This window comes from Calypte anna, chromosome 4 (genome assembly GCF_003957555.1).
Source record: "Calypte anna isolate BGI_N300 chromosome 4, bCalAnn1_v1.p, whole genome shotgun sequence".
Lineage (NCBI taxonomy): Eukaryota > Metazoa > Chordata > Aves > Apodiformes > Trochilidae > Calypte > Calypte anna.
In genome coordinates, this window is record NC_044247.1 from 15,665,558 (window position 1) to 15,689,237 (window position 23,680).

Below are 23,680 nucleotides of genomic sequence, written 5' to 3' on the forward strand. Positions count from 1 at the left end.
GCAGATGTCTCAAGGCTGTGGGACAGATGGAGCAGCTGACTAAGCAGTCCATGGTTTTTGGGGTGTGAAGGAAATGTCTAACACGAAACTGAGCATAGAGATGAATCCAGAACAGCAGGTCCAAAGCCTGCCACCAAACAAAATAGGTGTCATCATCACTGACCATTTCACTTTTCCCACAAGAATGGGCAGCACCAGAATTTTACAGGATTTTGCCCATGAAACTGGGAGCAGGTGGCTTCTGGGGAAAACAGAGACCTCAGTAAAAAGGGTCTTAGACATCTCGTGTGAACATCTGCATCATCTTTGAGCTCACATGAGTTACTTCTATAGAGTAACTCTTCAGAAGAGCCTTTTCCAACCCATCCACCAGCACCCACATGCCTTGAAACAATTATCAGGAGTTTCAGTTGCTCTGTGTTCAGGCCTGCCCAGACTAAGCTTAATCTTTCTGATCTGGGCAACGTGAGCATTGTAAACATGGTGGCATGGATCTTACCAAGTTTTCCAGGGGCTGCAGAGATTATATTTAGGCTGATACCACCAAATCTGCATTACTAGTGGCACCCCTGTAAGCTGGAATCCAGTTAGTTGAGCTATGCTTAATTGCTGGCTTCACACTTTCCTCCTGCTGATGGACAGGTTGTGGTCTTTTGATCCATGTGCTTAGCTCTCTTGAAGTTTTCTCTGTTTTTCTGCCACAGGTCATCAGAGCACCTCAGTGCTGTGTGACTGGGCAGGGGACACAGGGAATTCTCTAGAGAATTCAAGACTTCGGGAGGGAGAGGGTTTCACTGCTGCATCGCTACTCCTTTGCTTCTTGGCCGGGGGGAGATACTCTGCAAGTGTTTCAACATGATGACACATGCTGAATTAAGACATTACAATTTGCCTTAGTTAGCTGGATGTTCCTTTGGTGTCTCACTTCGCTCCTCAGTCCTGGCAGGAGGCCAGCTACAGTATGTAGAGCTGAGCCCTCTCTGATCTAGGGTGTGCTGTGGAAGATGCTGCACGTTGACAGAGCAGAGAGTGCTCTCCAAACGCCCGAGTGCCCGTCCCCTTTCAGCACCAGCAGCTCTGATATAAAACACCACCACTGACAGTCATGGAGATCTCTCCACGAACACCCCGACCCTGGCTCCTGCCCCAGCCAGGGGACAAGGCGTGACTTGTACCAGTGCTCAGCTGCCCCCAGCAGTGGTGTCCCGGTGCCACAGGATGTCACTGCGGAGCTGGCGGCTCCTGCTGCATTTAAGGGCATTTTCGAGCTTTCCCTCTTGTGCTACCACCAGCCCGAATTGGCCGTCACCGGAGCAACCACAGGCAGCTCCTCCACCCCGTACCTTCAGCGGGCTCTCCTCACCCTGCAGGGCCGCCGGGCCCCCCTCTGCCGCTGGCTCCGCGGGTGCGCAGTGTCCCTGTACCCAGGTACGCGGGTCCCGCTCCCGCCGCCTCTCCGCACCCCCTCCCCCTCCGCCTGCGGGCTCCATCCTCCCAGTGGCGGTGAAGAAAATTATTTCTCCCCCCCCCTTTTTTTTCCCTTGCCTCCGAAACAACCTCTGCCGTTCGGGGGACCGGGAGCGGGGTGGCCCGGACGCCGTTGCCGCTGGAGGGAAGCTGGGGCCGGGCTGCGGGGCCGGTGCAACCCCCCGGTACGCAGCCCGCAGTCCCCGGGCCGCTCGCCCGCCGCCGGGCTGCAGCCAGCCCCGGAGCATCGCGGAAGGAGGAGGAGGAGGGGGGCGAAAACGGGTTTCACTTCCGCCTGGTTGCAGGAACCACAAGCCCCCAGAATATATTATAATAATAATAATAAGAGAGAGGTCCCCACCGCCACCACCACCACCACTCCTTTTTTGTCCTCCTTGAAAGGAAGGGGTGGAAGGAGGAGTGGAAAAAAAAACAACCAAACCACAACAAACAGCCAGCAACAAACGGGGCTCCCGGCAGGCAGATCAATGTGGAGTGGGTAAAGCACCGCGACCGGCCCGGCAGCATCGCGCCGGCAGCCGCGGCCGGGAGGACGAGCGCAGCCTCCCCAGCTCGGAAGAGGCCGGAGAGAAGGTCTGTCCTTTGCTTTTTTACTTTGCCTGCCCAAGCACAGCTCTGCCCTGGGTCGAAAGGGAAGAGCAGGCTCCTTGCAACCTGCTTCTCCAACCCACAGCCAGCCAGCCACAGGAACAAAGCCCAACCAGGGGGTCCATGTGGGGCTGCAGACTGGGAGGGACTGGGGAGAGCTATTTGTTAGTTCTCAGTGCTCCTTGATTGTTGCTAAATCTGTGCTTTCAAACCACCCCAAACCCTCTTCCTGTTCCGGGGGATCTGGTTAGTGTGAGTCTCCCGGGAGTATTGGCTCTATGGAAAATAGACCTGGTTGTGCCCAGGGGTGCTGCTTGGGCCTGGCTGTGGGGAGGACCGGGATGCTGTGCTGCTGCCTGTCTCCGGCTGGAAGGCACAGGGAGCCTGGCAGGTGCAGGACAGGAAGGTTCAAGGCCAAGGGGTCTGCAGGCTCCTTGTGGGGAGCCCCTGGGAAGCTGGGCTGCTTGCCCTCTGGACTAAGTTAAATTAATTCTCCAGCCAGATGTACCTTAAGTGATTTTCCTTTCCAATAGCTTAAGATGAATTGCTTTTCACTGATTAAATATTTCCCAATTTTTACCTTGTTGTTATTTTTAATCTGAAGGCTCAGTGGGATGGTCTTGACTGTCTTTGCATGAGTCACTTCCAGACTCACAGGAAGAGAATAATTGGAATGGGCTCCCTTGGAAGCCAATCGAAGTTTAAAACTCATGTTGCCAGTGATGTAATCCATCTGCCTGTCCACCCATTCTTGTGTTAGAGCTGATTCTCTGGTTTATGGGAACACCATCAGGCTGGCTGAGCAGTGTAAGAGGTTGATAATGGTAAGCAAGATATTAGAAATAGTGATGAGCACTTTGGACTTTGGCTAAAACGAGATGGAAGATTGAATTAGCCCCCCTGCCCTTGGACCAGGTGTAAAGCTCTCCTTTGCCCTTCAGTGCAGCATTTATGTTTTCTCTTTTGGCAAACTCTGGGCACAACAGAGTCCAACAGAGGTGGGAAGCACTGAGATCACCTGAAAACTTTGTTGCAGTGAAGTCACTGAGAAATTCCAGCAGGGGTGACATACACCTACCATCCTGTTAACTTTTTCTAAGAAGTAACCACTCTAACAAAGTCTTGTGCCCTCATTTGTAAATAGTTTCCTTCACAAAGGTGAATCTTGTGGGCTGAATGTCTTCAAGGAATGCTCATTTGAGTGAGACTTGTCAATATAATACAAAAACTCAGCCTAGGATAAGTATAAGTTAAACAAGAGAATAAATGCATTGACTGATGTGACCTCCAGTGTGTTTTAAAGGACAGAGAGGCTGATGAGCTGAATGGATAGGCTTTTACACTAAAGGTAGTTTCTTAACTAGGGATCCTAAATGTGCTGATTCTGTTTACATTTATCTTCATTTGCATTTTAAAATTTATATTTGATGTCTGAGAGAACTGAGCACCTTGAATTCCAGAGTAATTGATGCCTCAAACCTGTATGTTGGTAGGTGAGCCTTGTACTTTGGAAGTCTTGCCAGAAGCCTGCCCAAGTTCAACATTAGTTAGATGTACAGCAATGTGTAAAGGAGGGGATTTGCTTAAGGCCACTGGAAGATTGTGAAAAAGACCCTGGCCTGTCACTGCCATGTGGCTGTTGTTGCTCTTCTCACTGCTTTCCTCTTGTTCCTTTTTGGTCAGCCAGAGGTGTGACAGCTAGAGTTGTCCAGGAGTTGCCCTCCTTTCTTAACCTTTTACAGAAACCACAGTCACAAGAGGGGAGAGAAAGTGCAAGCTGTTCAGTCTGCATAGACATAAAGAAATGAAAGTATGGCACAGAAGAAATAAGGAGCAGTGAGATAATGCAGACTGATGGCTGTTTTGTGAAAGAAGAAAAAAACCCAAACAGCTATTCCATTTGCCATCTTGCTCATTTCCTTCCATGGAGTCTGGAGGTGTGTTGAAAACAAATTCAGAGTTGATGTTCTGGAGCATATATGAATTAGGCCCCTGACATAGCCAAGTGAGTCAAGGGGTCCCTCAGTTAGAGCCTTGGCAGGCATCCAGCTGGTGTGGGAGAGTCCCCTGGTGTGGTTAGTGGCAAATAACGTGCTGTAGAACACAGTCATCCTTTTGCTTGTGAGTGTGCAGAGAAAGGGAAATACTTTTCTTTCATTCTGCTTTCCTTTCATTCTGCTTTCCTTTGATTAACTTCTTCTGAGATCCCTTCTGTCCGTGTTGGGACTGCAGTTTGTGGTGGAGACAGGACGGAGCTATCACTTCTCCATCAGCTGGAGAGGAAGGCCCTGCTCTAACCCAGCTGGGTGGTTATGTAGATCTGCTGCTCAATTATCTATCTTTTGTGTAAACTGAGCCTCAGGAAGGTGATAATCACTACAGAGTCACTTACACTCAGCTGTGAGCCCAGGGTTTATACCGCATAAACATTTGCCTTAGCGCAGAGAAGGCTGCACAGTGGGTAGGAGTAACAGGAGTAAATCTCAGCTTTGGATTAGATTGTTCATTGCAAAGATGTCAAAATAAAGTGAGAGGTGATGTTTCACCTGCCAGTGGAATACAGTCCTGTGGGTAAAAGCAGAGCACGGTGCTGGACAGTAGGGTACAGGTGGATCCCTTCCCCTGCCATGAGGCAGCAGTGATCCAGAGTCCATTGGGAAGTGTTAGTCTTTCTGCACCTCCTTTCTGATGTTGACATTTGAATTAAAGAGATTTCATCTTAGTCTTTCAAAATTACAATAACAACTCTGTTCCACCTCCTCCCAACCCCTACTGTGCAGCAGCAACACTACTGAAGTGGTGCTGTGTGGATTTCTCTTTTAAATGATGTTTAGTCTACAGAAGCCATGGAAATCTGAATATTTAACTGCATGAGCAGAATGGCATTAAATCAAAAATCCTTAGCTACTATGAATATTTATTTGTATCTTAGATGGCTTCAAACTGCATCTCTGGCTGATTGCCATTCCTGAAGGTTATTTTCACAGAGGTTTTGGAGTGGATGCTCACACGCTGATATACCTCCAGATTTCATGTTCCCTGAGGTTTCTGAACAGATTGTCCATAGCTGGCAAAACAGCTACATGAAAACAGAGTCAGTGAAGAAGGTATGGGCCCAAAAATACCTTTGATCATCATCAAATCATAACTGTTCTAGTGCATGGAAGTACTCCAGTCTCTCACAGTGCCCTCTAAGATTAAGCAAGTGCTTTGAAATTGTCTTCCTAGTTGGAGCCTTAGCCCTTCAGATAGAATGAGATGCATTTTGAGATCTTATAGAATGTTTTTCTTCTGATTTTCTCCCATACTCTTTCTTCCAGAGCATCACATCTTAGAAGGTCCGCTATGGAGCCAGTTGTCCACAGTCACAGGGTCCTGGTCTTTCAAGCACAGCAGGATATGTCCAGCATCTCCTTGAACACATTGAGAGGCTGTGGTGGGTGAAGTGTTCATAGAATGCACTGGAGATGTTTCTGAGTGTGAAGCTCTCTCATGTGGATTCTGACTGTGGTATTTTGTGTCTCTGTTCTTGAGACAGGGTTTTAGAGCCAGTGGTGGTAGAGCAAGAGCATGTGTAGTGCACTGAGATCTTTAGGTGGTTTGCTCAGATGTGTAAGGCTGGCATAGCTGTAGCCCTCCAATGAACCTGCCTAGTGATATAACACAATCTTCTAAATCCTGCCTTCAAATCCAGCATTATGTGACTGTGGACTGTGTTACAGAGCTGGATTAAGTGCTGAATTAACGTGTCTCCTTCCACCTCTGGGGTTTTCTGTGAGTCTCTTGCAGTTTCAAATGCCTGAAGCCCATTTATTGGCATAGTTTTCCCCAGGGCATTAATTTGTGGATCCACCCTGTAATATTTGTGTGGTGTAAGACATTTCCCTCCCTGATACTACACTTGTCCAAGTGTGCCCCAGGCAAAGTCACAGAGCAGCGTGTCAGCTATTTCGCAAACTTCAAACCTTGGATGCTCTCAACTGGCAGCATTTCTGCCAAGCCTGGCAGCTTGTGACCCTGAGCACCAAACACTGCAGTAGTGATGCTTCTGGGGGAAGGGAAGGTACAGATCACCTGCTCTGTGTCACATGTCACTAGAGCTTCACGAACAAGAGCTTTGGAACATGTGTGTAGCCAAAGAGGAGAAGAGATGAAACCATGTAGAAGATAAAACCTCCTTTGTAGGTGAAATAATGGATAGTGACCCTTCCTAAATACAGCATTTGTGGATGCTGAAGTTGAGAAGTTTAGGCTTAGTTTTCCCCATCCCTCCCATCTCCTGGACTACAGCTCCTGTTCTAGAATGTTGTTAGGTTGTATAGAGTTTGTTAATTAAATCTTTTTCAATAGGCCCAAGCAGATTAATGCACTTTGACCTAGACATGATGATGTATTAAAAATCAGTCAGACACCAATTGAATTTTATGTAATAATTTCTGTTCTAACCCTTAATGGTTAATTTATGCAGAGGTTAGCAGAGAGCAAAAATCAGGCAGTGTATCTTACATAATAAGACAGAGGATCAGCTGGAAAAACTGACCTGCTGTCTGGCAGTTGGTGTGAACTTGTTATTTTTATGGAAGCATCAGAACTGCCACATTAGAGTGGGTCTGAAGGTCACCTACGCTGCTGTTCCAGCCTGAGGTGACTCATCCTGGGTGGCCCAAGGGACCCTGCAAAGACCACACCATAGGAGCTTGCAGCCTACTCCATTTCCCCACGTTACAGCTTATTGTTTGCCATCAGAAATCAGCACATAGTTCAGTTTGTTTTTCAGCAGTTTATCATTAGAAACTTAAGAACACTTTCTAGCAGTAATATTAAATCCTAGGACAGGCTGCCTGCCTAGGGAGGCTGCAGCATCTCCACTGCTGATTTTGGGGAGTAAGGAAGCAAGTACTGGTGAGGATGTAAGTGTTACTAAACTGGGAGAGGGTAGATTTAGGGTAGACATTTGGAAGACATCCTTCAGTATGAGGTGGTGAGACACTGACACAAGCTGGTTGGATGGGGCTTGGAGCAACCTGGTCCAGTGGGAGATGTCCCTGCCCACACAGGGGGGTTGGAATGAGTTGGTAAGGTCCCTTCCAGCCCAAACCACTCTGAGATTCTATGATCCATAATTCAAGTGAGGGACTCAGGTCTGGACCATCAGCTGAGAGCTTCCACCTCTGACACATGGCAACTCCTGAATTCCTGCAGGACAGCCTCCCTTCCTTGCCCATCATCCAGCTCTTGCCATCAGACCCATCACTTTCATCCCAGCTGTGGGTGCAGGTCCACCACAGGGCTGAGCAGGCAGAGCTGAGGCTGGGGACTCAGTAGGGTTAGCATGGAGAGGGCCTGGGTGCCAGCTTGCTAGGTTTCTCTGATGGGCTGTCTCTAGGCATTTCTAATCCCTTTCTGAATCTTGTTAGGTTCTTGGTCTGGATAACTGCCTGGTTCAGCTGTAGGTTTAAGTTACCCATGGTGCAGGCAGAAAATGTCTGAATTGCTTCCAGAATTGCTTCCATCTGCCCAGTTCCCAGTGGGAGCAATGGTTCTGGGGCTCAGTGAAGCACTGATGTGAGGGCTCACTGCAGGCAGCCAGAGAAACATCTTTCATGATGATGTTGGCAAGGAGAAGCTGAGCAAAGCATGGGAGAGGTTACCATTTCCCTCTTCCAGGATACTGAGGTTGTTAGACATATGTATTAAAGTATGAGAGAGAGCAGTGGGAAAGGATACACACGGAAACCCCAATCATAATTCTGTTGAACTTTTTAAAGAGTTTTTGCCCTTCAGCTTCGCTCCACACCTAATCTGTAATGTATCTCATCAATCTTCCCATTGCACAAGGGCCTCATCAAAGTTTTGTTTAGCTCTTTTAAGGAAAACAGTTTATTGCTGATTGAATCAAATCCTTCAGGTTAAATTAAAAGTCAGGAGGAGCCCCAAACCAAACAAGGCAGTAACTGCTGACCTCAGGAAGAGGCTGTTCCTGAAAGAATCTTCTCTGTGCATGGGTACAAGTTCATGCAGCAGGGGCTTCCAGAGGGGGTTGCATCAAATACACATTGGCAGAACAAAATTCTCCAAGAAAGAGCATTGGAAATACAGGAAAATGCCAATTTAGGTTACAGGACTACCATCAGTAGACTTGGATTCTGTGCTTTGACTCTTCCATTGCCTTGCTGGGAGAGGCTGGATTGTTCATTTAACCTCCCTGCTCTTTGCCTGTTCCAGATAGAAATTTGTTTTTATTTCTCTCTTTGAGATCTCTGTCAAAAGGATGCTAAGTATCATCCTAGCCCTTTGCAAAGACAGCTAGAGGCAAATAGCTCCATAAACACAGCACATTTTGGCCTGACAGAACTTTAACCACCATTTCACTGGAACTCCTCAATAGTTGCAAGGGCTGAAATGGAATATCCTCCTCCTTCATATTCCAAAAGGCATTTCAGGCCTTTTGCCCAGCCTGTTCACCACAGAGTGCCCTGGGAGAGCACGTGCCCACGGCAGATGACACGAGGTTTGTCACAGTGTGGGATTTCATTTCTGCCATCCCACCTGCAAGCCATGGCAACCAGGTGACAACTGGGACAGCAGCCTTATGCCTCTTCTAGGGTTTCCCCAGCAGGTCAAAGAGACTCTCCATTTTCATTTTCAGCTTATTGCTGATATTAGTAATCAATGAAGCAGGAGATAAGAGGTCTCTTGTTTGCTGCCCCTCTAGTTTTTATCAGGGGAAAAATGACACCTTTGAGAAGTGTTGAAGATTTTTCTTCTACTGAGAGCTAACAACAGTTACCACTGATCTCAGCTGTGGCTGGAGTATCTTTGGCTTTGAGCCTGCACAGGAAGTATAAGGGAATAATAAGCTGAAGGGCTGTTTTTAGGGGATTTTTTCTTACTGTTTGTTTTCTTCATGATGTGTTCAGTGCTTGTTTCCAAGAGAAGACTCCAGGTAACCACAGAATGGAGGAATTTCTAGTATCTTGGGAACTGAGGAGTGAAAGATGAGAAATCTCAGGGAGAGGAGATTTACAGGCAAGAAACTGTTTATGGTTTTACAGAACATTCAGCATTTGCCTGCAGTGCTTTAGCTAGAGTGTATTTTTTTTCTCTAGACCACCCCAACTTGTCTGCTTAGCAGAATCGGAGAAGAATAAATTAGATATTAGAAAATGTTTCAAAGCAATACTTTTGTGGACATCATCCCAACTCTATGGCTGCAAATATTGAGCATAAATGCAGAATAGTATCCTTAAATTGTGTTTGGGTTTTTCACTTCTCTCATTCTCACTCTGAGTGTGAGAAGTCTTAGCACTGCCAGGAGGGGATGACACTTCACCCCAAGCAAGTGCCACCACCTCTCTGCACCTGCTTGCCTTCTGGAACCACTTAGAAGGAGACACCTGCAACAGGTGAAAGCTCTTTCCCCAAAGGCAGAAACAACTGGCAGAAACTGCTAGATTTAACTTTTTCTCCCTGTTAAACAATGCTGAGTATTGAACAGTGTTTTTTTTTCCAGTGGGCTATGTTCCACTGACAAGGATGCAAATTCTCATTTGGTATATATCTCAGAACTTCAATTCCCAGAAGTACCTGATTGGAAGGAAGTTGAGTGAAAATTTAAATTCTTGAATCTCAACAGTTGTGAAAAATAAGGTCCAAACAACTCTGCTTGAGATGACACAGGGAACCAGCTTTTGGTCTCTGTCCCTGGTGATTTTTCATATTTCATCTGTCAATCACAAAATCCTCAGCCTTCCTCTGAACTCCTCATCCAAGAAAGGATACTCAAAGTGTAGTGGAACCCAGTGGTATTGTGACCCAAACTACCCTTTAGTTTATGCAAAAGCTTTCCCCAGTTTTAAAATGTTTCTAGAAACTCATCATTCTTCAAGCAGTTCATTTGGAAGGAAATGTGCTGAGCAAGATACAGAAATAGTTCTTTGCTTTTATTGCCCAGATATGGCTTCTTGAATTTTCCAGTCAGGCTGAAAAACTATTGGTATTTATTCAGGGAAGATGATGAGATGACTTATTTTCAGTTGGCAATTAGTGCATTGGCTTTAGGGAATGAAAACTGTGTTACACGAGAAACAAGAACAGCAACATCAACAAAAGATTTTCATCTGTTCCTTGTGCCAGTTTGTGTTGTGTGTAAATCTGTAATTCTCATCTGCCTCAGCATCACCCATGTCTGGAATCTGGGGTGTGCCTGTGGTGTGGAGTGCTTTGCCTTTGCTAACTCTTTGTCAGCTCTGTTTCAGAGAACAGTTAGGAAACTATGGGCTTGTTCAGCCTCCCAAGGTCCATCCTGGTGAATCCAGAATGTCCTCTGTCTCCACTACAGAAGTTCCCATCATGGGGAGCTCTAGGGGGATCCAAGCAGGTGAAGCCATGATTGCAGTTTCCTAGAATCAGGACAGTGATAAGGAAGAGGTACATGGGGACACAATATTTTGTCTTTTTATTCCCTTGGGTTTGGGAGTGGAGATAACACCCCCTCTTTTTCTTTCTGGTGAAGAAAGAAATGAGCTGGTTGTGCTTTCTATGCCTTTCTTGCAGAGAGCTTTTGAGGTAGTAGGCAATCTCTCAATTCATGTGCTTTCCATTTTTTGATAAACTGACTTCTTATTAGGCTTCTCCAGACTTGAACTGACTGATATGTGTGATGAGTGGAGTTGAGACATTCTCTTGATAGTTAATACCCAGTCAGGAACCCAAAGCAGCTCAGCATCCATTTCCAAGGAGCACAGATTTTGAACTACAAAATGACTGCAAAGTCGTTTTTTAAGAAATTAATTATTAATTAGTTAATTCAGAAACCTGACTTAGCCAAGAAGACAGACAGCCAAACACCCAGAGCTCTGTTCATTATTAAGGTTGAGGTGCCAGACACACGTTCAGTGAAACACTTTACTTAAAGTGGAACTTACCTATGTTTACTGGAGAGGGCAAAACATCTCAGGAGAGATTGTGTCTGACATCCTGAGGCTCGATCTGCACTTCTCTCTGGAGAGCCCAGGCCTTGGCTGCTTTTTATTTAACTCTAAGGCTGAAATTAGGAAGTGAGTTAGGGGTGAATTTTGCCTCTTCTTAACACAGACCAGTCTGATTTTTTAATCCAGGTGAGCATGTGGATTTCATGCTGTTTCTAAGGAATTTGGGGTATAGCTTCCAAGTTTCTATTTGGAATTTGTTCTGGCTCTCAGTGAGTGAGTCAAGTTGGATATGGATGTGTCATTTGTGTTTACAAGCAATTAGAGCTGCAATTGATTGCCTTCAAAATTAGAAGCAATTTGAGGAAAAAAAGAAAGTCTAATTTTAAGAACTCTTAAGTCATTTGTCCAGAAGTGTTTTATGCACATGAACAAGGGCTGTTCCTTTCCTTTTGCTTTGTGTCCTGAGTTTGAATACGGTGCTTATGGAGTACAAGGTGCTACAAAGGAGATGGATTTCTTTATTGCTTGACTTGCTCATGAAATACATTCTGTGTAATGAAGCACTGATTACTTAAATTAGAAAACCAAAACAATGCTGTTGTCTCATTTGGTAGGAGGCAGAGATTGTGGGGACAACTGCAAGCTTGCTTAAAGGCAATCTGTGACCCACTCCCTCCTATTCTTATGCTAATGTGAGAATGGGTATCCTGGGCACCATCTGCTGTCCCCAAGGTCCCGGCCTTGGGCATTCAGAATTGGTTTGCTTTATTAGTGCTAGGCCATCCAGAACAGCAGCAGTGCATTTGTTAGAGTCTGTGAACTCACAAGTTCCAATTGTAAGCATACAGAAATAATTGTCACTTTTAATAATACACTCTAACATGATAGCTACCACGTTTTCCAACCTCTTAGGCAAAGATGCTTTCTTTCAAGCTGTAGTTACCTTCAGCAAAGCCAACAAAGGCCTCTCTGGCTTTTCAGGGAGAGGGGTTTTACTTCCTTGGGAGGTCATTTCATTATATAAAGGATGGATTTATTGGCTGGCTCTGTGTTTTAACTTTTGTAAATGCCCCCTAGAGAAACAGAAGAGTGTCTTGATAAAAATTAGAACTAATAAATAGGACATACGATGTGATTATTTTTAGAGGGACTAAAGGGATGGGGTATCAAATATCCTCACCTAGTCTAAATAAGCCAGTTGAGGTTTAAGGGACACCAGGCATCAGTTTTGCCTAAGCTTATTGGCAGAACAAATGGTTACAATCTCAGTTGTAAGTATCCTAATAAAGTTGCCTGTGATGATGAATCTGTTTGTGCTTATTAACTATATGGTTCTTTCAGTGTCCGTGGCTCCAATTAGAAAGCAATTTCTCCTGTTCAAACATCTGAGTAGCTTAAATGCTCATTATTAAGTACCCATGAGATACAAGTCAGAATATTTCAATTGGTAGCCAGCAAGCCAGGTCCCTCTGACCTGCTGCTTGGGGTTGATGGTCTCTAAAGGGGCAGAGCACACAAAGCTCAGAAGCTGCATGTCTCCTGCTTCATCCTTGCCAGGGTCATGGGGCAGCTCCTGAGCCAACACCAAGGCTCCAGCCTTCTGCAGGAAACATCTTCTTGGCTTCCATCTTACAGGTGAGTAAAGTGAGGCATGGCTAACACTGTGCCTGGGGTCCCCAGGCCTGAATCAGCTCTGGGAGCACTGAGACTGTGCCAGAATCAGCCCCAAAGCACTGACAGTGGAAGTGGAAGGGGAAGTGCAGATGTTGGGAGTGTGGGGACACAGTGAGGTGATGGGAAAGCAGGGTGACAGGCAGTGGTCTCAGCTGATGGCAAGGGCTTGGAGAATTTCATGGAGGAATGGGAAAGGAACAGGCTGCCCAAGGCTGTAATTTTGAGTTTGTGAGTCTGAATCTCCTGATCTCTCCATTTCAACATGATGTGTGTGCAGAATTTATTTCTGGTGACCTCTATGATGAAAAAATTAGCAAATGAACCAATCATCTCCAGTTACCTAGGTAAGCAACATACAGCCAACAGGGAGAACAACTTTCTGTAGCTGCTTTTGTCTCCTCCCTTGCCTCCAGAGCTTTCAGTTGTTTTTTTCAGTTATGGGTGAAGGAGACAAGCACTTCAGGGCTAGGGAAAATGAGAGTTAATTACAATGTAGAAAGCTATGGTTGCACAATTCTAGATTTTTCCCATCCCTGTCTCAAGTGCTTGAGAGGACAACAGAGCAAACAGAAGTCTTCTTCCATACCACCCTTTGCTTATTCAGAAAGCATGGGAAACACAAAGCTGGACCTCTTCCCCTTAAATGAAGACAATAAGAAGGCTTCTCTTGGGTCTCAGCATTTGTGTGAGTTGTGCCAAGGTCAAGTGAAATTCAGTAGAGTTGTATCTGATAATACATATATATTTTAGAAAAGAGAATATTTTAAAGGGACAAAGTCAGACAGTGGGATATGAAGAATTATTCCAGAAATCTATTTCACCCTTGGATCCATCTTCCTCACTTTCTGGGATTCTTTAGGCATCAGTTCTGTGTTTGGCACATGGAAAAGAAACTGATTAAGAAACTTTGTTTTAATGGAGTGCAGGTAAAAAACAGATGAAGAAAGGGGATATGTGGGATTCTGCAAAATAATGAGGGGGAGACTGGCAAGAATGTCCCCTTTGGCTCTTCTCAGCTGAGGTATTGATCTTGTACTGAGATCTGAGTACACAAGACACATGTTCAGATTGCTGATTACTTTTAAATTTCTCAGCAATTGACAGTGATCAAGTTCTTGTGAAGTGGGGCAGGTTGTTAGCAGGGGCTGCCACTCCCCTGTTGTATTTTCAGCTGCCCAAATGGAAATTCAGCTTGTAGGTGCACCTGCTCAGGGATGGGGCCCTAGAGATACTGGTGCAAGCACTTAGAGTTTCAGAGTCCCTCATCTCTCAGGGCAATTTCATCTCACATCAGGGATTAGTATTTGAACCTGTCACATCCCAGCTCAGTACAATTATCACTGTCCTCATTGGAAAGACTCCCATTTAAATGTAGATGATGCTTCAGAATGATTCTGCTACATTAAAAGACCAAGATAGGTTTGTTTTCAAGTCATTGTAGAAGGCATTGAAACCTCAAAAAGTGCCATGAAGCAAAATAGAGACCTTCTTAATAGATCTGTTAGGCACTACCTTCAGCTCACACACAGCTGGGACTGAAGAGCATCTGCAGGGGGTTTACATAAATGCAAAGCAGAGAGGACTTAAAGAACTCCTTATTATCTGGACAGCAGATCTTCAGTGCCTGACCAAAAGATTCTGCTCTGCCTACACCTCCCTTGCTGCCTGTACACACAGAATATCATAGGAGTACATGGTGTGAAACAGTAAACCTTTCAAGGTAAGTTCTGCTGGTCCTAATTTGTTCTCCTTTTTCCAGATACTATGCTGACAGAGTTGATTGAACACTTTTGAAATATGCTTTTAGTTTCTTTCCTGGAAATAAGGTGTACCACTCTGTTGGAGGACAGTTGGCAGTATCAACTTGGCTCTGATGGGTGAGGGAAATCAGGAATGGTCAGAAGCAGCAAACTTAGAAATTGAGCTGTTTGGTGCCTGCACATGTTAAGTGCTGTGTTCTTAAGTTTTTTATTGTTGGTTGGACAGAAAAAATAGTCCTGTAGCACACTGGTGCTTACAAGAGGTGTAGGGATATCTGTCAAAATCTATTGAGATGCTTTGAAAAGTTGTGAAATATCATTTCTGTGAAGGATGCAGAAGCTCTTGGAAAGGCACTGCAGGGGTGCCAGACAAGCCTTGATCACAGCCTGGCAGTCTCCATCTTCAAGAAGGCCACACTTCCACATGGACACAAACAGCAGCAAAGGCAAGTTCGTGTCCAAAGAAGTTAAAAAGAAACTGTAAAGAGGGGTTTATTTAGAGATGGCAGGACTGCAATGGGCAAGTCTTTTTTCTTCTGTGCCAAACTCTTCAGAGTGACAGGTTTAGTTAGGGGTAGTGTAATTATTTGCTTTTGAAATGCCTAATATTGTTTGCTTCAAGCTGAGTTAACTTACTGCCATAGCATATTTCATTCATTTCCTTGTCAGCAGCCACTGGATGTCTTCTGTTCTCCTTGTTAGTGGAAGGACAGTTGGGAAGGCCAGAGGACAAGGATGGCTCTCAGAGACACAGGATGCTGACAGTGGTTCAGCTTTGGTCTTGATAATCTTTGTGTCTCTGACTTGATCTAAACTGAAGCAGGTAATTGCTTCCTGGGTAGTTATTTTAAGATGCTGAGATGTCAGTGTTAGCCAAGTCCTCTTAGAAAACAGACCTTCTTTCCTTCTCCCTAAACATGGTGACATTTGCTGCTGGTGTGATCACCCAACTAGGCATCAGAACCTCATAGCTGAGCAGGGACTGGCCCTCAGAAGTCAGAACTTGGCTCTTGCACCCATTTTCAGACCTAACATGCAGACAGATCTGGTGGATGAGCTCTGGAAGCCATTAGTTAGAACAGCAGTGGGAGCAACTCCCCCTGTACTGTGCAGAACCAGGAGGAGGCTGAGGAAAAGATAGAGTTTCTGATAGAGGACCTGAGCTGAGGGTGCCTGCCCGAGGTGGGATGGCAAACAAGAGCTCAGTATGTTCTCCCCAGTCACCAGCTTCTCCTTCCCCAGAATTCCTATGAGTACTCCTTTCCTACCTGCAGATCAAAACATCTCTAAACCTGAAACAAACATCTTGTGGCATAATTTACATCCATCCGCCCGTGCATTTTCTAGGCAGAAAAAGTTTTAGCAGAAGTCTGGGAAGGAAAAAAACTGACTGAACCAAAAATAGCCAAGAACAAGGATGCTGTTTCCCTCCTGCTGGCTCTGTTCATCTCCTGGTGCTGCTGGGACACCTTCTGCTTACAGCCCCATCCTACATGTGCCCAGCAAGAGCTCTTTCTCAGCTCTGTGTCTATGAGGTGACTGATTTGCAAGGCTTAATTTAAACTTGTAGATCAAAATACTTACAGCTCTGCATATGCTTCCTCAGGAGAAAGGAATGTTTTCTCATTCCTGTCTTACTTCATATTTCACAGCTGCAGTTTGTCTTGTTTTCCCCCTGCCTAAGGCCCAGCAAGTGCTGCAATGCACAAGGGTTTCAGGGATTGCTTATTTTAGAGCATTGCTGCTGCCTTTGAAAATCTATGTATGTTTAGTTTGTTTTACCAGGAACTCTTATTAGAGCAGCCAGGGGACCTTGCAGGGAGAAAAGGGAGGCAGTAAGTATGCATATCTCTTCCAAAAATGTGTTACATAAGATAGGCCTCTTAAATGTAAATTATCTTAAGCAGGACAGATTGTGATGATCTTTGCTCCTGCATTCATTTTTCTTTCACAGTGACTGTACATCCCACTTTCTCCAGCCTAATGGAACTCCATCTCTCTTTGCACTGATAATTGAATATCCTTCAGTTTTCTAACACAGGTTAAGCTGGTGGCAAAATTAATTTCTGTGAACTTCAGTAAGAACATGATTAGTCCATAGCTGCACCATCTCCTGCCAGAACTAAGTCTGGTTCTAGTGAAGGATGTGAAACATGGATCCCTGGCCTGTGGTGGTCCTTTGCATCATTATGGTGTGGTGCTGTGCTGCTTCCAAGGAAACTTGGGAACATCCATGATGGCACTGGAAAGCTTTCAGTCTGGTAAATTGATGAGTGTTTCAACCATCTTGTGTTCCAGGGTGCTCTCTGGTTTGGTCAGGCTGCTGCTCTGCAGTGCTGTCTTGCAGATGTTGATGTGCTGCCAGCAACGAGTGGAAGGTCTGCCCTGGTACATGGTCTTGAATTGTAAAGGAGGAGATGGATGTGAGACCTTCCTGCCAGCCTGAGATCCTGAGAGGGTGGACTCTTGATTCCAAATATCTTTTATTTATTATTTCCACTAACAGGTGCATCACCTTGCCATCCCCCTTCTACCAGAAAAGAATGCAACAGTGGAACTCAAATAATGTGGCAAGGCAGAAATGTATAAATGCACGTTTGAAACTCTCTAGAATCATTTGCATTTTTTAATTCAAGAGGAACTTGAAAGTCCATCTATGGATAAACTGATAAATGTGTTATTTATCAGTCTGTAATGTCTGGTAGGCTTTTATCAGCTTAGGGCTAGTTAGTCCTACTGTATACAGGAGTGCTGGAGGAGTAGCTTGGTTTAGACATGCTGGTGTGATCTGATATATACAGTTAATGTTTTGCTCCCACTTGTTCCACCCTCAAAATGAGTAAGCCACAAAGCAAAGCCTTGCCTTAAGCCTTCCCCAGAGCTTTGGAAATAATCTTTGGATCAAGGCTTCCAGACAAGCCAGACTTCAGGCTACTTGATTAACCCATCCTGAACCTGGGAAGACATTGGGTTTGGTAGAGAGCAGAGTATGTGTCATACAGCCAAAGGGCACAGAGTCTCCTGCAGTATCTCGGGCTGCATGAATTCAGGGTGATGACATCAGCACTGGGAGAGGTTGCATCTGAAATAAATTTTGTATGGATCTGGAAGTCCAGACACAAATGTGGTTGGTTACTTGAATGTGTTGCCTTTGGGATAACTGGGAGAGAGTGGGTAACAGACTAAGTCCATCCCAACAGCATCCAGAAGAAGAGAAAACATTTCCAATAACTTTCTTACCTGGAAGAAACCTGTTCAGGAAAACATATTTGTAGTGGGGATATGCACTGTAATTCACTGCTGTCAACTCTCATCAATCTGATGATGTGTTTTTCCTAAAATCCCAGATTCAGAGGTCAGATGACTCATGGAAAAGGTATCTGTTATTTATAAATAAATTTCTATTTCTCCTTGCTGTGAAGGGAAAAAAAAAAAAAAAAAAAAGGAAGGCTTTACTACATAGCCACAAAAGGCAGAAGCACCATAAGACAAATAAAAGATGCTATCTAAAACCATCTTGGTTTTTAAGGCAATCTCATTACTTTTTAGGACCTGAGTAATGCTTTTTGAATGCCCAGGTTGGCTTTGGAGACAGGAGAGCTGAACTGCACAAGTGCTAAGTACTTCACTCCAGCTGTCACACCTATAAAAATCACCCATGAAAATCCTGCCTGGGGTCCAGCAGTCAGACACACAGAGTTGGGGGGTGGAGAGAAGAACTGCAGACAGTGTGACAAACACAGAGCTTTACCCTGCCTGCCACAGGTCATGGTAAATGTGACTTCTGTTAAGCATCATTGTCCTCTCTCAGGCAGAAACAAAAAAATAACAGTAGGGGCTTCACCCATCTTTTTGGTCTTTCATAATGTAAAATATTAATGTAAGAATATTTTGAACTAGTTAGGAAAGCAGCATAGCTGAGGTTTACATCTAAGGAATGAATTAGGTTAAAGGGAGGGGAAAGTAGAGAAAAACCATGATAGCAAAGGAAGGCCAGAAAGGATCTTTCTCTAAGGAATATCCTGAAGTAAAATGGCATGATTTGGGAATTTAATCTTCATTGGAAAGAAGGGGTGTGTGGATACAAACCCCATCTCACAGTGTTATTTTATTGCAAATTTTGCTGTTCTGAGGTTTTCCTTAAAGCGTCAGATCCTGGATTCAGGGGATACTCTTGGCATCCCTTAAGGAATTAATTTCCTGTAGTCCTCAGCCATGGAAGAGTGAGTGTAAATCTGAGCCAGCTGCATGGTAGAGAAGAAACCTTCCCCATCTCCAACCCTAAGATTGCTGTTTGTTTGTGTGTATTTATTTTGATTTTCAATTGTTGGGACTTAGTGATATTTCTGCTTTTCCCCCAAGGTCACTGTTGAACCCAGTTGTACACTTCCCAGTGGAGTTTTCCTCATTTAGCAGTCTCAAGGTCAGACCTGCAGTGCTGCATCTCTGCTAAGCTTTCATCTAAGGGTAACATTTCCCTGTAAACAGACTTTTGGGTCTTTTTGCAGCAAAGAAAGGCTTTTTGGCAAGTTCAGGTTCAAGGCCAGCAGTTCACTAGAAACAGCAGAAGCCCTCAGAGCTTTGAATGTTTTGCAGTTTTAGAATACCCTACAATTTTTATAACAGGAATGAAAAGGAAGAAATTGCCTGACAAAATTTTGGGAATTAAATTGGTTTGCTTGGATTTTTTTTGCAGGTAGGTCTGGCATGAAGTGTATGAGCCTGTGTTTGACTTAAGTTACATGTTCAGTCTTTAAGATACTTTTAATATTTTGAAAATACTATTAAAGAAATGGCTTTTTCCAGCAGTTTCTCTGGGCTTTGAAGATCTTTTGATGGGGATGGGAGGTGGCTTTTAGGTGAGGTAATATGGAGTTGTGTGTCTGAGTATCAGCACAGAACGAAGAGTCCTCAACATGAGTGCATTAGACACATTGTACCTGCTCATTTTTCTAATAAATACATACACATCAAAGACAAAAGTCTCTGTGAAGAGTGCTGAGCCAAATCAGAGAGCTCTGAATGAGCTCCTTTCATTCCACAATTGTACTTGCACTTTTCAGTGAAATAAGCTGCTATTTCCACCTACGTGTTCTCCTGTTGTAGGAGGCCCTTCTCTGTCTGCTGGGGATCTTCCTGAATGTGGAGGGTACACAAAATTCCTCTCCCTGCAAGTAAAACAAAAAAAGAGAGCTCAGTTTTGTAATGGGTGGTGGTGGCTGGCAGATGAAGCTGTGTGTCCACAGAAAGAGAAAAATATTCATTTATTTTTTTTCTGTTTAAAGTGGGTTAATTAACACTAACCCCATTAAAAGGGATGGCTCATGTGCCTGCTGCAGGGAGGGAAGTTACGGGGCTCACATGGGTTGGTGGAAATCTCTCTTTTCAGTGGATTTGTAGCCTGGTGCTGGGCTGAGCAGGCACTGAAGCCTGACAAATCAAGCAGCTGTTTTCCCCACAATGAGCCAGCTGGTTGGAAATCTGGGCTGGTTGGAAATCCAGGCTGTGTCTCTGAGTCCCTTGCATATTCAAAACCGGGGCGTATTTGCTCCTTTAATTACTGTTCCCCCATGTCCTTGGAATATGGGTTTGTGACAGGGGGGTTGTTAACAGAAGATCAAGAATGAGTTCCTGCTTTCCCAGCCTCTCCAAGGGGGACAGGAGGGGGACAGCTGGGGACCACTCTCTGCATGGAAGGGCTGTTGTGTGACTAAGGCTGAATTTAGGCAATGGAAGGGGGATGGAGGGAAACTCCATACAGGGGTTGTGTCAAAGCAGTAGGGTGCATTTTGAGCTGAACTACAGCAATGTTTAAACTTGAGAGAGGATTCTGGCATGGTTGCAGTGTGGAGATGTGGCTTTTAGGACTTCATGCTTTTCCTTGGGCCCATCTCTCATCAGGTGTGTGAAGGAAGCTACAAAATACGATGGTTGTGGTGGTGATGTCTGCAGTGTGAGGGCCCAGCCTGAGTGATCCCAGCAGAGATCTCACGCAGATGTACCCTCCACCAGCTCCAGGAGGGAGAGAGAGAGGGAAACCTCCTGTATTACTGGTGTAATGCAACTAAGAAGGCTCCTGTCAAATGACTGATGTGGCTGAACTCTGATGATTCAGTTGCTTTTTACCCCTGCAGATCCCAGTCTTTTCCTGGCAAGGTAACACAGTCCTTACAGCCTTTGCTGATAAGCCCTGGGCACTTAAAAGCACAATGAAGGAATTTACCTTATACCCCCAATCTCCACGGGGGATATTGCCTCTTGTGTCCTTTATCAGTGAGTTCTGGAGATACAATCAGGGAGCTGCTGGTATTGAAGTATTATTAGTAACACTGAGAGCTGTCAGAACCCTTTGGGTGGATTTGCTCTTTCTCTTCTGTCTTACTGTGTAGGAGAAGCAAAGCAAACCTTGCATTTCCAGGGAAACAAAAGGTAATAAACTTCCATTAAAGCTTATTTTTAAAATGAACAATGATAAATTAGCAAACTGCTGAGCAGGGTCCTTTGTTCCATGGAAGCAAAGCATTGATCCCACCTCAAGAAACAATTTTTTTTTTTTCACAAATGTAATTGGGAATGGATTAAACTGTGACTCAGTTTAACCCTTTGTTTTTAAGAACGGTGTTAGGAAATATCTGTATGAGAAGAAAATGGAAATTGGCATTTCATGTCTCAGAAAACTGTGGCAAATTAACAACAGTTTGTTACTTTTCTCATATTATGATTGCCTGCTTTTAAAACTTGCTGAGAAATAGAGAAGTAGGTCTGAAGAATCTAATTTGAAAACCTGATCAGTCCTCTCCTCTCTATTTTATGACAGAAAGGGGAAATTCAGACTGAAAAATGGGCTGTGGATAACAGCTGAAGGACCTTACTGCACACAAAGCAATGGGCTCAAGGCTGAGGGTTAGCAGCCAAGTGGTGTCTGCAAGGGAAACAGCACAGTAGGATTTGAAGAAAAATTTTACCAGTGCTAACAGCTTTGGAAGCTCTGAAGCAAAGACATTGTGGAGGACAGTCAGTTGAGAGGCTTTTAAGCTGTAGCATCTGCTCTTTGAGATGATCCCCTTTGCACTGAATCATTCTGTGTGATCAAAGCAGGTGAAGTAGGGAGGCAGGACAGGGCTGTTTGTCTGCCCAGAAACTTCAGAGCTTCTTGGAAATGGCACTGAAGAAAGCAAGAGCATGGCAGATCATTTTCCTTTGTGCTACATTAGCTGCTAAAAATATTTTTTACATGTTGTTTAATTAAGTTTCCAAGCTGTGTAATAGCATGTTTTCTGGAGAGATACTTTTAACAGCACCACAAAGTGTCCTTGAGCAAATTAAAAAGACATTACTTTGAAGGTAAGTGCTCTGAGCCACCCAGGAAGAATTTTTGGGAAATGCCTGAGATCCTGGGCAGAAAGAGATGTCTTTGTTACTAGGATAGTCCATGCTCCTGGGCATCCACTGGATGCCATTCCCAGGAGAACCTTATGATGTGGCTTATAAGGGAAGTTCACAGGACTCAGCTGCTCCAAGATTTGTCAGCAATGCTGCCCACACCCTCAGGGAAACCCAGAGACACTTCCTGGGGACCCAAACCCAGCAAACCCAGTGAGATGGTTCCCACTGCTCTGGGTAGCTTTGGAGTGAGTCTGTAAATGCTTTGTTGTTGCCCTGGTCAGGGCTTTTAGGGACTGCAAACTGGAGCCATGCATCCCATGCCTCCCTTCTTCCCATCTTTCTGTTTTCTTCTCATCTGATTTGCATTTCCATTTGTTCAGAGCCAGGTTTTCTGGCCAGCTGACCTCAAGCAAACCCCCTCTGGTTACTGGTGTGAAGGGAAGTTCCCTGGCTGACTCCTCAGGGTTGTGGTCTCCCTTTCACTCGTGGCAGTGGGGAACTCCCAAGGCAGCCTGAGCCCAAACAGCTCCTCAAAGGTAGAGATGCTGCCCATGCTAGCACAGGAATTTGGGCCTCCATGTGGGTGTTAATTTGGATCTGAATTTGCCTGTGTAGAAAAGCACTTGGGTCAGACCCTGGGTTCAAGACTCTGAGGATGGAAACCATAGCTCTTTCCTGGAGGCAGAGGAGGTTTGGTTGAGGCACTTGGTGCTTTGAATCAGCCCAGGGGTGGGGTGTGAAGCTCCAGGAGAGGCTGACAGGGGCAAACTAAAGCTCATTTCTTTCCTTGGCCTGCCACTGGCTTTCTGGAGGCTGTTGTCCTGTCCCAGAGGCAGAAATGTCTTCAGTCTTCACTCCCATTCCAGGAAAGGAGGACAAGGGGAGAGGTGACGTGAACAGTGAGGGAATGAGGGTTGTGTGGGGCTTGCTGCATGACAAACAAAAGCTCATTGGAAACCTTGCTTTTGCTTTGTGTTTCCATCTGCCCTTGTTGGATACTTCACTTGACAAAAGCTTTGATTTGGTACCTTCTCCTCTGTGGGTGCTGGAGGGAGATTTCCCTCCCCAGGCTGCTCTGCTCAGCATCTGGGCCCTGCCCCTCACTGCTGGGGGGTGAGGATCAAAATGGAACAGGGTCCCTCATCCAGCACAAACCACAGGATGGCTCCCTACCCAATTTCATTTTGCTGCTGTGTTGTCTTCTCCTCCTGCACTCTGCCAGGTGAATTCCGTGGTCCTTCAGCAGGTCTGGTTCTGCCCTCCTGCTGCTCCATCACTTGATGGGGAGGCAGTGGCAGGACCTGCACCTCCTGGGCAATTCACCTTCATTGCTGAAGTGTTTGGGGTTTTAGCAATCACTTTCTGAATCTGTAGCTCACAAATTCCCCTAATACCAACAGCTCTCCCCCTCCTTCCCTGCCTTGCTCATTTTTTTCTTGGATGAAAGCAAGCAGCACGTGTGTGCTGAGTGCTGGTGAAAGGGAATTTCCTAATGAAAGGTGAAGTGTTAGGACATGTGTGCTCCCCCTTTAGGAAAGTGAATATGTTTGTAATAAAATTGTTCCTCTGTAGATCAAGATTTTTTGATCTAAAAATTCAAGCTGCTTTTTGGCTTCCTTAACAGCTCCCTGGGTTGTTTGAAAATCTCAACTTGGTTACAGCAGTCCAGAGCACAATGTCCTGGTTATTTATCTGTAATGCAGAGACTTGGGGGAAGGCTGTTAATGCACTCAATGTTTTCACTGTATGTGTGTGATCTCACTGATTGGTTCTGTACGTACAGAGAAGGACAGGGATGTTTTGCAGTTTGTTAGCCCCGTGATGTTCACAAGGTTCAGGAAAACTGAATCC

At 45.0% G+C, this 23,680-nt stretch overlaps 1 protein-coding gene across 1 annotated transcript in view; it reads left to right on the forward strand.

Annotated features, from left to right (window-relative positions):
- The first annotated feature begins 1,735 nt into the window (after positions 1-1,735).
- The window catches only part of PAK3 (p21 (RAC1) activated kinase 3), a 124,454-nt gene continuing 102,509 nt past the window's right edge, over positions 1,736-23,680 (forward strand). Inside the window, exon 1 of the mRNA XM_030449457.1 lies at positions 1,736-2,061. The gene's annotated coding sequence lies outside the window, so the exon portion shown is untranslated. The remainder of the gene's footprint in view (positions 2,062-23,680) is intronic.